Raw genomic sequence first — 13,436 nt, forward strand, 5'->3', positions numbered from 1 at the left:
GAGAAGAACAGTTTACACAAATTTTAAGATTTTATTATTAAACTGTGTAATTGAGACAATTTAGTATTGTCTCAACTTTCAATACCAAATAATTGTCATATCAATGGAAGAAAAGAGACCGTAGAAGTAAACCCAAATATATATGGGAACGCACTATCTAAAAAAGGTGGCATGTCAAGTCAGAGACAGGAAGGATTAACTAATGATTGTAGAACAACTGGCAGCTGGCCATTCACAAAGAAATAAAGTTGGATTCCCACCTTACTCTTTACAAATTCCAGATGGATCAAAATTTTAACATAAAACATAAAATCATAAAAGTACCAGAAGAAAACATGTGTTTAGGGTGGGAGAAGGCTTTGATCTTGATAGAGTTGAATGTGCCAATATTTTCCCTTATGCCTTCTGGAGTTTGTGATTAATTTGAGTTAAAGCAAAAGTAAGAAATCCTGCAGGCTTAAAAAAGAAGTTGCACCATAAACAAAACCAAAAGAGAAAGGACAACTGAGAAAGCACCAAATCAGTGAGAATGACTAAGTTCCTAGCTTTGGGAAGACGCCATGCACATCAGTAGGAAGGAATGACAAGTGGTCCAACCAAATAGGACATTTTCCAGAAAGAAAGCAAAGGTCAAACAGTCAATAAATACGGTAGTCCCCTCTTATCCAGGGTTTCACTTTCCGTAGTTTCAGTTACTCACAGTCCGAAAACGTTAAATGGAAAATTCCAGAAATAAACAATTCATAAGTTTTAAATTGCCCACCATTCTGCATAGCGTGATGAAATCTTTACGCCATCCACCCCCTCACGTCCCGCCCAGGATGTGAAGCATCCCTTTGTCCAGCGTATCCTCCCTGCATAGGCTACCCACCCATTAGTCACTTAGTAGCCACCTCAGTTATCAGATCAACTGTCGTGGCATCACAGTGCTTATGCTGAACTAACCCTTATTTTACTTAATAATGGCCCCAAAGTGCAAGAGTAGTGATGCTGGCAATTTATTATGGTATATTGTTATAATTATTCTGTTATTATTAGTTAGTTGTTAATCTCTTACTGTGCCTAATTTATAAATTAAACTTTATCATAGGTATCTATGTATAGGAACAAACATAGTACATGTAGAGTTGGGTACTATCCACGGTTTCACGCATCCACTGGGGGTCTTGGAACGTATCCCCCATGGATAAGCAGGGACTACTGTACACGGAAGGAGGCTTGATCTCACCAACAATAAATGACATACAAACCTAAAAAAAAGGTGAGGTCCCATTTTCTATCTATCAGATTGGTAAAACCTTTCAAGTTTGTTAAAACTGGTGCCGGCGATGTGGAGAAGAACACATTCATAGGCCTGGTGGAGGAGGTAGGGATTGGGGGGAAAATTTTGGAAAAGAATTTGTCAAAATCAAAATTGAATTTACATACCCTCTGGCAAGGCTTTTAAGATGAAGATTCCCATACCTTACAAATATAAAATATATGAAAGACGTGTGTATGTGTGTGTGTGTAAAGACACACACACTAGGACATTCACAGCAGCAGGGTTTTTAGCAGCAAAAGACCAAAAGCTAGAACCACACTAGGCAACTGATTGAGAAAGATTATGAAAATGCTCAGTCTACAGGCATTAGCAAGAACAAAAAGAGAATCTCAGTATGCTCTGAGATACATTATTAAGAGGAAAAAAGCAAGGTACAGAAGAATGTGATCAAATGGTCCCATTTGAGAAAATGAAAAAGGATACCAAATGTATATATGCACATATAAATATATATATACGCTGACATGTAGAAAATGTCTCTGGATGGGAATGTAAGAAACCACTCCTGGGCCGTCCAATAGAGCTTTCTGCAGTGACAGAAATGTCCTATAAATCTGAGCTGTTCAATACAGTAGCCAGGCTCATGTGGCTATTGAGCACTTGAAATGTGACTTGTGTGACTAAGGAATTAAATTTTGAATTTTATTTCCTTTTGATTAATTTAAATGTATATAGCCACCTGTGGCTAGGGGATTCCAACACAGACATAGCCAACTGATGTTTTGGGTGAGAAGGATTATGAAGGGAGAGAAAGGGAGACTTAAAAAAAGTTTATGCTTTCCCATACTGGTGGAATTTTGTACATGTATACATTACTCTTATTTAAAAAGAAAGTTACTGACCTCCTATTGTTCTCAGTGTCCCAGAGTGGACAGTCAGGGGGATATAGACCTGAATCAGGGGTGGAGTCTGTCCTCAGGGGCCCCGGCTCTCACGGGGCCGTGGGAAAATGCAGGTAGGGAAATAACTACACCAAGGAGGTCAGGTGGACAAACTCGCCCAGTGATAGGGGCCCAGAGGAGGAAGTGGTCAGCTCCACATCTGGCAGTGGGGAAGAGAGGAGGCGCTATTTGGACAGGTTGCATCTGAGAGGTGAGGTTTGAGCCAGGCCTGTGAGTTGAAAGGTGTCCACTACACCATGGGGGAGAGAAAGGCATTCAGGGTGGAGGGAATAGCCAAGCAGAAGGAGGGGAGGTGATGAAGATAGGGCAGCTTCCAGGTTTCCATGAGTAATTTAGGTTGGCGGGAGGGCTGAGAAGGCAGAAAGGAGAGGAGGTTGAAGAGATGAACAAGAGACAGGTTCCTTGGAGCAGGTACAAGAGACTAAGGAGTTGGGATTCCACCCTGAAGGCCAGGGGAAGCCCCAGAATGGTTTTAAGCAGGAGAAAGAAGTGATCGTACGCGACTTTGAGAAGAGACAAACACTGGCTATGACTTGGAATGTCAAAATCAAAGACCTGGCTGGAAATGAGGGGTGCGGCTGAAATACATACAAGACTTATTTTTATCCCATATAGAAAAATAATAATAAAGCTATTTATGAATCTAAAATTGCATTTTGTACATTTTACTTTGTCCATGGAACAATCAACTTTGGTCTGTTAGGAGCTATACAGTACCAAGGGAAAAGAAAATTCAAAGGAACATATTTTTCCCACCTCCCACAGCCATCTCGTTTTTATTAAGCCCCATAGGACCTTGAGAGATCTTTTGTTTTTACCTTTACTAATTTTTCTAGGGCTTCAAACCTCCAGGAGATGGCTAGGATAAGAAACTGAATACTCCACAAATCTGACACGTCTTGGTGGGGCGGCAGTGGCGTGACTCCTGTTTTTAGACCAATAAACACAGTGGTAAATCCTAGATCAAGGATTCTCAGCTCTGGCACTATTGACATTTTGGTCAGGATAATTCTTTGTTGTGGGAGCTGTCCTGTGCATCGTAGGACGCTTAACAGCATCGCTGGCTTCTACCCACTAGATGCCAGTAGCACGTACACACACGCACACACACACACACACACAGAGTTGTGACCATCATTAATGTCTCTAAACATTGCTAAACGTCCCCTGGGCAGCAAAATCATCCCTGATTGAGAACCACTGTCTTAGAACATCACAGATGGAAGAGCACTTGGGGACCAGCTGACCCAACCTCCTCATTTTACAGATGAGAAACTGAGGCCCAGATGCTGAGACCAGAAATGAGCTTTCCTTCCTCAGGTTAGAGACTGTTTTCAGAGATTAGAGATCTTTTCTTTAGCCTCCGAGAAATTCAATTAAAAAAGGAAGCTGGAGGAATTTCAGTTCGAGTCAATTTTATCTAGCTGAATATTCATTTATTTCTCTCTCTCCTCTCTCTTTCTACCTCTCTCTCTCTCTCTCCTGATATACATGATTCACCCTAGAATTTCTGTTTACTAATTTGGTTTTCTAAGCCACAGGTGCTACCAAAATGAATAATAATAATAAAATGAAAGATTACGAAAGTATCCACCCTTCTCTAATTCAGCATTTTCCCTTTTTCATTTGTTCACAGTGAAGAGGTTAAGGGGAAGATGTCTAGTATATATCAGGGGCTCCTGTGCGCTGGGCACTGTTCTAGGCATCTCACAAATGTAACCATTACAACAACCCTCTGACGTGGGCACTGGCACACCCACTTTACAAAAGAGGAAGCTCAGGCTCATGGAGGCGAGGTGCCTTGCCCAAGGTCACGCAGCCAGTAATTTCTGGAGCCAGCATTCCAACCCTGCCTGCCAGAGTGCATAGTAAAACTGAGTTCAGGTGGTGGAGCATTGGAATGAGTTCACGATCATGACCCAAGTGAGAACTGAACCCCCTCAGAGAACCAAACTCCCTCCCAATTGCTCAGATCACAGAGCTGAGGAGCTTGTCAGCATCTCCAGGAGGAAGCTAGGCCTATACGGCAGTTGCTATGACAACTAGTTTTCTTATAATTATAGAACGTGGTGGTGACACGACAAGCTGCACACACAGGCACTTTGTTAGGACCTGTCTTCCTCTGACAGTTCCAGGAGCTTAAACATCACAAATTAAAAAAAAAAAAAAATCGCATTTAATATAATCACATACTGCAGCAGTGGAAGCCCAGAGAACAAGGAAGGCAGGAGATTAACCCTCCCACCGTGTGATGGTACCGTGAGGTAAGCCACACGACAAGCCGTGAGGAAAATGGCATTTGTCCCTTGAGAAATTTTTGCTTCTCTTTTTTCTTTTGGATCAGTGCATTTCAGAACTCAGCCAAACAGGGTATTCAAAGAGAGGAAAGAAGAAAAGAGAGCTAAAGCAAAATTAGCCTAATGCTTAGCAAATCACAGGGATGAGCTGCAAAATTTTGGTATTCTAGCAACCACTTTGCGGTTTAATTTAATTTAGTCAATTCCCCAAATGTGCAGGGTTTCCCGATTTGGAAGATGGTATAGACAAAAGAGTACACACACACACACACACACACACACACACATACACACTCATAAACACATAGACACATACACCCCTCTGGGTCAGAAAACCCTAACTCTGCCCCTTATTGGCTGTGTGATCTTGAGTAACTTAACTAACCTCTCTGATCCTCAGTTTTCTCATCTGTACATCAAAAATAATGCCCATTTCATGAGTCATAATAAAGATAAGATGGAAAATGACTAGCAGACCACCTGGTACATAATAGGAGCTCAATAAAATGGAAGTTATTGTTATTAATTAATTATAAACAATAACTTTTAAAATGAACATCTTCCTTTTATTACTCCAACATGGGATTTGAGAAACCTTTATGAAGCCCTACCTACAGTATTCCCTTCAGCAATCCAGCCAGGTAGCAGGAGAACTCGAGTGAAGCCAATGTGCCATCTCAGAGCAGTGACAGGTGCAGGACCAAGGGAAATGCTGGCACTAGGGGACTCCCAGGTGAGAAATTGGCTGGGGGAACTCAGGACAGGTTTCTGGAGGAGGTGAGATCTGAGCTGGTCACAAGGCAGAAAACGTGGGATGGCAATAGAGGCAGAGGAAGCTGCCTGGGCAAAGGCCTGGAGGTGTGGAAAGGCCCAACGGGTTTGCAGAACCATGAGAGGCCCGAAGCCCTGGGAGTGCAGGAAGCCAGTGGCAGAGAGACTGGAACTGGCAGCAGGGACCACCTCTGGGAGAGCCGGCAAGGCCCTGCCGAGGACTTCCCCCTGTTGCCTGTAGGAAGCGGGCAGCCACCAAAGATTCTCAAGCAAGATCTGACGATCCAATCTGATTTTGCTCCTAACGGGTGGGACGGAGATGGAAGGTCAAAAGCTGGCACAGTGGGAGGGAGAGCAAGGAGGCACAGCTGAGCGAGGATGATGCTGGCTGAGACGGAGGGCCTACTGGGGAGCAGCCAGGCACGGCTCCCCGCCGGAGACCCAACCCAGGTGGAAGCATTCCATCCGGACAGAGGACCAACTCCCCGGAAATGAAACGATCACGTCATGACAAGAGGAAGCCGCATTTACCAACCTACCAGGGAACGGTGTTAACTTAGCTCATTTAGTCCTCACGCCAGGCCTCAGATGTAGGCATCATTATCCCATTTTACGGAACTGGAAACACAAGTTCAGAGAGGTGAAGTCACTGGCTCTAGTTCCCACACACCCACAGTGTCAAGCCCCTACCCCATGTATTTCCCCTCTTCCATCCTGCCTTTCCCACAGACGAGCTGCTAAACTGGCTCTTGGGGCAGGAGGGCGGGATTTGTAGGGTTTGCCTGTTTCCATGGTGTGAATACTCCCACCATGGCTGGCTACAAGCTTCCAACAGTTTCACAGCTAGGCACAAACTTTTCATTGCCGACCCCCACAGGAGCCCCATAGGAAACCAGAAGCTTCACTGAGCTCTAGAAGTCTTCTACGCTAAATTGATCAACAAGTGCCTTGCTTTACGGCTGCATGTATTTACCAGTGTTTGAACCAATGAGAAGGAGAAGCCAGCAGCAAAAGCAGCCCGGGCATCTGGCTGTGGGGTGGTCATCGGATCATCCAGTCCCTCAGCCAAACCCTGAGCACATTCCTCCTGAGACAGCACTGCGGATGTTTTCTCTCCCAGGGAAATGTTTTGTTAAAAAAAAAAAAATTGAGCCACATTTGCTTTTCAATTATCAGTTAATAACGAGATATTTGTGATGGTCTCTCTAATAGCACAATTCCGTCAGGACAGAAGAGAGCACTCAGCCAAAAACAGGCCAGTGTCTTTATTCTGATTTTCAATAAAGCTCGAGCCAGAAGTGGAATAATAAACATTGAATACTATCGCGGCCTTTCTCCAAGTACTCACATGCAAATTCTTTCCGTGCCAGATGATGACTCTGCTCCCAACTCAGCAGGCAGCGTTTTTAATAACTTACCTAAAATGTTCCTCAAAATAAAAAACAAAAAATAGGAGAGCAATAAAAACCAAGACAACAGATGATAAAGTAAAATCTCTTATCCGCTGCTGTCAGCAAATATTAGAATCCCACCAATGGAAGGCGGCCCCTGGGATTTTGAGGAAAACTTGGTAGAAGCAAATGGCAAAGCTATAAACGGAGTCTCACTGCCAGGGAACATGGCATCAGGAAGGAGACATTTATGAGGATGTGTCATTGACTGGAAGCTTAGAAGCGAAGCTAGGGCCCCAATTTTAAATAAACATATTGAAAATGAGGCAACCAGAGCGCTGGTGTTCACCAAGGTGGAGCTTCTCGGTCAGCCACGGGGACTTTTTTGTTTGCTCATTCACCTGTTTAATCAGTTATTAAAGACATCTTTTGGAGCCTAGGGTGGCCAGGCACTGGCTAGGCTCGTGGGGTGCAAAGATGAAGAAGACATTGTCCTGGCCTCAAGTCAGCAGGTAATGCGATGATGTCAACACTCTAACTGGTGCTAGAAAGGAGGGTCATACAGCAGGTGCGGGAATCCCACGGAGGGAGGACAGACTTCACACGGGCGAGCTGGCAAGACCGCACAGGCCAAGAGCCATTTGAGCTGGGTGTTGAGGGATGAATAGGGAGTGCCCAACGGTGAAGGCAGGAAAGGCATTCCAGTTGGAAGGGACAGCACGAACAAAGATGGGGAGGCATACAGTGCACGGTATGGTGAGGGAAGGGCCAGTGCCCTGGGCAGGTCAGGGCACCTGTGGAAGGAGGCAGGCGAGCAATGGAAGCCACAGAAGGGTTTGAAGGATGGCAATGCCATTGTAGGATACGGGCTTTAGGAAGACTCCTCCTCTGGGGCAGTGAGAAGAATGGACGGGAGGGGGCTGAGAAGGTGGGCACAGGGCCCAGGAGGAGGCTGGGCCAGGAGACGATGAATGAGAACAAAGAAGAAAGCATAGTTACTAGAAACTTTCAGGAGGGAGAGGGGCCTGGACTCTGCTGGCCGTTAGATGTGGCAACTGGCCTCTGGAGGCTGATTCTGGCATTTCACTGTGTCTCTTCCCACGTTGGTGTTGGAGGGAATGTGAGGGTAGTTGAGGCCTGAGGCAAAAGCCAAGGCCCCCACCCTTGGCGAGATAGAAGAGAAAGAGAAGAAGGAAAGGAACAAGTGGCAGGTAAATTGGCTTGGCAGCATCCTCCACCAGAGAGCTATTCACTTGTGGCCGGGCTACCCTTCCATTCATGGCAGCCTTCCGCCAGCAGCCTTCCCTACCCTCTTGCCCCGGCCTTGGCCCCTGCTTAAGGCCTGGGCGTACATCCCGCTCCACAGCCTCTGGTCTCTCCGAGCCTGTTTTCCTCACCTGCAAGTGCGGTGATAACCTGCCAGCCCGGTTTGCTGGGATCCTTCAGCGGGACAATAAACATAGAGTGCCAATCACAGGTCCGGGGCAGAGCAGGAGCCCAAAGAGTTGAGTGGATCAGCAAATGATGGGACAGTGAAAAGTCGACACCCTATAATTAGGCCTGATGTTTCACTCGATTTTTTTTATTTTTGTTCTATTTGTTTGTTGTTGTCGTTTGTTTTTAAAAATAGCCCACAGACACCAGTTCTTTAAAAAGTACTAGCCCCCTCACTTCCATTCTCCAGACCCCTCTTTTTTTTCATGCGTCCATTTGCCTGACAGGAATGGTGAGTTCTGGTCCCTTTGCACCAATGCATCCCTCCCATTCTGCCTTCTCCCCACTGATTGCACTCTGCATCTGGTCTGCAGAGATCCCCAGGATGTTTCCTCATGTGCCTGGACACCCTCCAATCTGAGCTGGCCCAGGCAATGGCCACCATCAGATTTTCTGACCCCTGAATCAGGAGGCGAGGTCAGGGATGAAGACTGAGGAGGTCGCAAAAGACTGGGGCTCACGTTGCAACACACCCGACACCCACTCTCTCCCAGGCCTGAGCTGGAAACTGGGAACACGTGTGTGGGCGGGATGTGACCCTGCCCTCAGGAGTCAGAGGCTGGGGTGGGCACTGCAGACTCAGGAGCAGCCAGTTATGGTACAGCGGCTTTCGAGGCCCCTATATGACCTGCAGAGCCCAGAGGAGGCACTGAACTCAGCTGAGAGAATTAAGGGAGGCGTCTCAGAGGAAATGACCCTACAGGGACAGTACAGCCGGGAAGTTGGCTGGAACATTCTTGTCAAGTCCACACATTTGCAAGAGAGCAAGGATTTTGTCTTATGCGTCTTTGTGTCTCCCGGCAACAGGCATTCAGCCCAGCCCAGAGCAAATATTAATAAAGACAAGGAAGACAGGGGAGGAAGGGCAGGCAGGCAGGCCCAGCTTGGCAAAGACAATGGCAGGGTGACACCGAGGTGTGGCCGAGAGAGTGGGCATGGAGCGGCAAAGCTGGCTTCTTGTTTTGTTCTGATTGGTCCTGGCTGAGCGGCCTTGGGAGTCACATCACTTCTCTGAGCATGTTTTCTCATTAGTAAAATGCGGTAATAATAAGAGTATCTAGCTCACAGGTTGTCGTTAGGCTGAAGAGTGGATGTAAAAGCATTTTTAACAGACGCTAGGATTATTCATGTTGATAACTGATGTGTTGAGAAATAGTCTATAAAAAAAATTGCCTACACTCCCAGTAGACAAGAGACAGATCCAGAGGTGGCTGTTGAGAGCCGAAGGCCGCCCATGAAGCCCAGCATTGAACTGGCTACCCTCTGAACTGTTCCTCCAGGTTTTCCCAGCCACATTCCCAGCTGAAGAGCCGAAAAAGGGAGGCCCAGGTCTGTCTCAACCAACAGACAAAAAGCGGCTGATTAGGCAGGAAGATAAGAACCCAGGAGGAAGAAAACAGATCTGAACAGGAAGGTAACAACACGATTGCTCATGAAGCCCTGAGTGAGCCGAGGACTTTCACTATTGGTTATCTCGGATTGTGTCCTGGTTTATTGATGAGGAATCAAGAGCTCACAGAGGTGAGGGGACTTCCCCAGGTCCCGAAGCTGAGAGGTGACTGGGACAGGGTCTCAGATGACCAGGTGAGTCTAGCCCCACAGCCCAGGAGTCCCCCAGAACACCTCTCATCATTCTAACACAAACGGCTCCAAATGCAACACTCACTTCCTTCTCACGGACCAGCCCAGGGATAATCAGGTATGAGAGCACGACCAGGTGCACCAGCACCCTCCATAGCACCAGCACTCTGCATAGCACCTGTACCCTCCATAGCACCATACCCTGCATAGCACCAGCACCCTCCATAGCACCTGTACCCTCCATAGCACCAGCACCCTCCACAGCACCAGCACCCGCCATAGCACCACACCTTTCATAGCACCAGCACCCTCCCTAGCACCTGTACCCTCCATAGCACCAGCACCCTCCACAGCAACTGTACCCTCCGTAGCACCAGCACCTTCCACAGCAACTGTACCCTCCATAGCACCAGCACCCTCCATAGCACCATACCCTCCATAGCACCATACCTTCCACAGTACCTGCACCTTTCATAGCACCAGCACCCTCCATAGCACCTGTACCTTCCATAATACTTGTACCCTCCATAGCACCCTTACCCTACATAGCACCAGCACCTTCCATATCACCTGTACCCTCCATAGCACCAGTATTTCCATAGCAAAATTAGCTTAAGAACTCTTGGCTCCCAGGACTAAGAAAGAGGAAGGCTTCTTTTTGCATGCTCCCATCTTCTCAAATAAGCCTGATGAACGATCTTACAAGTCTGTGGCCCTTCGCAATGACTTCAAGAGCCTTCTTGGTTTGAGAAATGACAAAAATTTCAAGTGATTTTTTTCATTCATCCCTCCCCACCCTGCTCTCCCCTCTCAATCTGTCTCACACGTAATTGCTATGAGCTGCTCTCTCCAGGTCAACTTTGAGATATGAAGTCACGAACTGTTCCAGCAATGTGAAGGTATTGGAATGAGGGAGGGATGACCTTTGCCATCCCCATGGTTACCTCTGCTGTGGGCAGTACCCTGGAGGGGCATCCAGCCATGTTTACCAGCACTGCTCTCTCTAAGACTAACTGGGAATTCTCTGACTTCCAGCCCTGGTTCTCCAGCCCAAATCTCCATCCTGAGCTCCAGAACGGTTACATCCAAAGGCAACCAGGACACCTCCTCCTCCCGCATGGCCCCCAGGCACTCACACTCAATGTGTCTCCTCCAGCTGGGTCCCCCAGCCTGCTACCTCAGTAGAAGACATCCTGCTGGCCCAGTCAGCCAAGCCAAACACCAAGGAGCACCCCGACTCCCCTTTCCCCAACCAGCAACAAGTCTTCCATAAATTCCATCTCCATAACCCACCTGGACCCCGAGCCCCGCTGCAGCTGACAGCTCAGACCCTCAGGCTCTTCTTAATTGCCACCACAGCCTCCTCCCTAGTCCCCTGCACCCGCCCTCACTGCAGCAGATGTGTTCTCCAGGGCCCAGAAGGAGCTCTCTTTAAGAAAGTGAAAAGAGGCTAATGAATGCTCACAGCTTTACATAAGCAAACGAATTTATCCCATTCCTCCCATTTTGTTCCAAGTGGCAGGCCCTCCGCCCACACGTGACAGTCAGTGCTGACACAGGGTGCCCCTGAACCCCACGCCCTTCTTTCCTGACCCCGAGGACTAAGTGAGTCAAGCTGCGTGGGGCCTTCCGCAGGCTCTAGAACACTCCTTTTCTCTCGGCTGGCTCCCTTCTGTTCTGACCGGCAGGTACCCGCCCTGCAGGCGGGGCGGCAGACCAGAAAGGCCGGCCGGGCGCGGCTCCGAGCGCCGGCTCCGCCCTTGCTAGCTGGGTGAGCGGGTCACTGCTGCGAGCCCTAGTTCCCCTTGAGAACGGGGGTTACAGCAGTCTCCCAGGGACTCGTGGGCATTACACATGATAAAATAGCCGCATCACCAGAAGTTGCCGAAGAGAAAAAAGTACGTAAAGAAACCATAATCCAACGCCGCCACTGATAACGCAGCCCCGGGCTGCGTATGATACGTTTCTTCCCACGTCTTTTTTCCTCTGCGTGCTTATGGGGTTTTTCACAATTCCAATTCTAGATAATACACAATTGTCATCTCTGTTTTTTTCACTCAAGCTTCGCTGTGAAGTATTTGCCCAAATTATTGCATGTCTTCATAACCATCATTTTAAATGACTGCTAAATAAGGAATAATTCCATCAAAAACTTGTAACACTCTATTTGGTAAAAAGAGCACATTTTTAAAATAATTTCAATTTTTTTCTGATTATTGAAACAATGTATGCTCATATAAAATGTGGAAAGTAAAAAGAAGATGAAAATATCTCATAAGCCCATAATTCAGAGTAAACTAAATACCCTCTGAAAAAAAGTGATTCTTAAGAAACTGTTAAAATAGTCCATCTAATGGACGTGGTCTTATTTACAGAATCGTGAAAAAGTTGTTGAAAATCTATCATTGTTTCCAACACTTTGATTTTATAAATAACACTGCAATAAACATTCTTGCACGTGAATCTGGGCATATATCTGATGATCTCTGCTGCCAGGAGACAGGTCGGCTCTACTCCCCAGCCTGGTGCACACATATGATGCACCACGAGACCCCCACCCTCCTTCACAGCTACCCGCTGGTTCTGGCGGGTATTCGCACGCAGTTCAGGCCAGGTCCACGTGCACTGGGCCCACGCTGTGTGCCAGAGAATGAAGCCACAGCCAACAATAAGAGCAGTCCCTGGCCCCAAAGAGGGGTCAGCATCCAGAGAAGTCCCACATTCCAGGGGGTGTGCACAGAACTGCCACATTCCCTCCCATGCTCATGCACCCAGCTACTCCAACACAGATTTAGCAGGGAGAAAGACAGGGACAGAAACAGACCACCATGTTTATCCACGTACACATTCCAGTTCCCAGATAACCAAGCAAGGGCTGTTTTTGCTTTCAAAGCCCCCAGTCACAGTTGACACAAAACAGCTACTATCAGTTGTGTGCTTATCAGGTGCAGATCCAAGTGCTTTGCACCTATTCTGTACTCCATCCTTACAGCAACTCTACTATTATCTCCATTTGATAGACAAGGTTTACTGACTTGCTTGTGGCCACTTGGCTGGTATAAAGTGGAAACAGGGCTCAGACCCACCCAGACTGCTCCAATATCCATCCACAGAGCCATTTGTTCTACTGCCTCCGTGGCTGATTTTGCCTCCTAAATATCCTTTAGGTCTGCCCACGTCTCTCTCTCTGCTCACCATCCTTATCCGAGCCACTATTGTTTTTTCACTTGGACGATTGCAGTAGCCACTGCACTCTCCCTTGCCCCCTACACTCCATTAGCCACGTAAAAGCCAACATGCTTTTTCCAAAAATGAAATTTCATCATGTCCTTTCTCTTCTTGAAATCCTTCAGAAGTTTCCTTTATGTTTCTAGCATAAAACCCAAATTCCTCCCTACAGCCTACAAGGCCTGGAATTGTCTACCCTCTGCCCACTTCTCCTGCCTCATCTCTGCCAGCTCCCTACACCCCTCCTAGAGCCCAGCCTCTCTGCCCTATTGCTATTCAGTGTTAGGACCAGCCTCCCTCCAGCCTCAGGGCCTTTGTACAAGCTGTGCTCTCCTTAACCATCTAAGGTCCTAAGTGACTTTCCTAGGGTACTTCCCTGAGGTTCCACCTTATATCGTCACAGAGCATGCTTCATGGCTCCTTCATGCAACTCATCACAGTGATATAT

General features: G+C 47.2%; 1 protein-coding gene across 1 annotated transcript in view; it reads right to left on the bottom strand.

Moving 5' to 3' along the window:
• NSG2 (neuronal vesicle trafficking associated 2) overlaps window positions 1–13,436 on the bottom strand; it is a 56,431-nt gene that overhangs the window by 26,390 nt on the left and 16,605 nt on the right. The window lies entirely within an intron of this gene.

Source organism: Ceratotherium simum, chromosome 4 (genome assembly GCF_057802395.1).
Source record: "Ceratotherium simum simum isolate JZ-2026a chromosome 4, ASM5780239v1, whole genome shotgun sequence".
Classification (NCBI taxonomy): domain Eukaryota; kingdom Metazoa; phylum Chordata; class Mammalia; order Perissodactyla; family Rhinocerotidae; genus Ceratotherium; species Ceratotherium simum.